This window comes from Aplysia californica, unplaced genomic scaffold (genome assembly GCF_000002075.1).
Source record: "Aplysia californica isolate F4 #8 unplaced genomic scaffold, AplCal3.0 scaffold00192, whole genome shotgun sequence".
NCBI classification, from domain to species: Eukaryota; Metazoa; Mollusca; class Gastropoda; order Aplysiida; family Aplysiidae; genus Aplysia; species Aplysia californica.
The window spans coordinates 1,200,133-1,202,419 of NW_004797462.1; the positions used below are offsets into that span (position 1 = coordinate 1,200,133).

At 42.8% G+C, this 2,287-nt stretch overlaps 1 protein-coding gene across 1 annotated transcript in view; it reads right to left on the reverse strand.

Annotated features, from left to right (window-relative positions):
- LOC101854497 overlaps positions 1-2,287 on the reverse strand; it is a gene marked incomplete in the record, with an annotated part of 65,869 nt that overhangs the window by 40,394 nt on the left and 23,188 nt on the right.

The window sequence follows — 2,287 nt, forward strand, 5'->3', positions numbered from 1 at the left end:
TATATATATAAAACAACGAATGGGGTAGTGCTTGATTAATCCCACGTGGGACACTCAATTTTAAAAAAAATCAGGAAAGGACAAATGCAGTTTTGGGACTCATAAATAGACATAAGGGTCTTGAACATCTAATCTAGCTTTTACTGGCAAAATTGAGGGCAAAAGGGGCAGGGGTAGGCCCAGAACAACCTACTTAGGGAACCTAAACAAATGTGTAACGGGAAAGATCAGGGAAACGTAGCTTTTTTTAGAGCATCCGAGCAAAGGAATGAATGGAGAACCATGATCGCCTTTGTCTGTCGCCGATCTGGCACTGGATGGTGATGATATAGCAACAATGGGCTTCGGAAGCCGCAGACGACCAACTGTTGTGATCTTCCACTCCACCGAGGCGTCCGCCATTGCTGCATCGCCGGGATACGGGCGTCGCCATGTTGGATAGCGGGACGCGTCACCGGGGCAACGAGGCCGCTCTTTGGTGTGTGAGAGCTGGAGAAGAATGTCGGTGGTCGGCAGTACTTGCGTGTCTGTGTGTAACGACCTCTGGTGACCTTTCCCAGGTCAAGACTCGCGTGCTTGACTATAAGTAGGTGGGTCGATTTTTGTCCTTGTTGTGATTGGAAGAACTTTTGTCTGATATTTCCGGACGTGCACTATAGGGTTCAGAGCCAGGGTAGAGAGTTTACTTTCTCACTTTTTGTTTTGTTTTTGGTAAGTGTTTTACGGCGCTCGCAACTGCATAAGGTCATATGAGTGCACGGAATGCATTAAACATTTTCAGTTGGTAGGACATTTAGAATTTTGCCCGGGTGGCCGCGGAGGCCTACTCTTATCGATTTTAGGTCTCCAAAGGATCTTTAACGTGCACAAGTTGCACACGGGACATCCGAGATTTGATTTATAATATCCTAGACGGGGACACTTTCATGGCCCCATCTCTTTATTCTTTAGACTATGATAACCTTGTAATATGTATCTATGACAGCACCAGACTTATAGTGCGGTCAACAATTCGTGGCGCGACTTATTGTCAAATATCTCCTCAACTATCGAGCATAAACTCTCCAGCTTTTGCACAGTGACATGTATCAATTTGTCTAAACAGATCAGTATTTTTGTAAACACATGTTAGCTCTATTCTAGAAAATTCCTTAATAAATACTAATACACTAATTTAAAAATTCCAGTGGGTGGTTTCTACTGATTTTAAAAGGTTTACAGCTGGGACAATATCACTTTTAAAAGCAAGTCCGTCATTTTGTTCTAATCACGAGGTCATCTTTATGAACAAATTTTTTGATAACTTTTAGTGCTAAAAAGGTGTTCATTATAAGATTAATTTCTTGTAATTAGTTTTGTCACTAGAAAGGGTTATAGGTCAGCTGTGACATAAGCATATGGGTATACAAAATGTGTGAGAAGCAAGAAGTGCTAAGAACAATTCTATTTCCGTCTGAAGGAGGTTTGCAGTTTTTATATAAATCAATGAGGAAGAGTTAAAAAAATAAAATCTAACCTCAAATGTTATGGGAAAATATGATTAAGTTAAGACAAGTTGAGACAAACTGGCGGTTGGTGTTTCGGTATTCCACGACTTACGACATGCCAGGGATCTTTGGTAGTGAGTGTTAGGGTGATCTTTGTTTTGAGGTGCTTAACCCTCTTTGAAACTTCTTAGCTGATCCCAACAGACTTTTCGTTTTTATATACACACATTCGTCATTACTCCAAAATGCACCTTGTATTTTTTTTTTTTTTTTGGTTGTTAAAGCCTTTGATGGATGTAAAGTATGATTTAAAAGCGCAATATTTCATCCCAATCATTTTATTTGAACACACCGAAGAAGAAATGTAAATGAGCGGAGACCCCTGATAAAACCAAATGTCCTTCCTCCCAGGCCGTGTTCTGTTGCTCACGGCAAAACTAACAGGTCCTTCCACAAAAAAGGCACAATTACATTATGTGCCATTTTCAAAGGCCAACACTTGCTCGCAGTGTGTGCTTTTGTTATCGGGTCGCCCCTGGAGACGTCTGGAAACGCGTGTGACCCGGCCCACCAACCCAGCACCTACCCACTCCCACTCATCACCAACCCACCATCAACCCACCACCCACCCAGCACCGGCGCCAGATTCTGTGAGCGACTTGCTGAGAGGGGACCAACGGTTTGAACGATCAATCACTGCTGATGATTAAAAGGCCACTCTTGCTCTTGGAAAGAAACAAAACACTCACACACACACGTGCGCGCGCGTGTGCACCACACACACACACACACACACACAC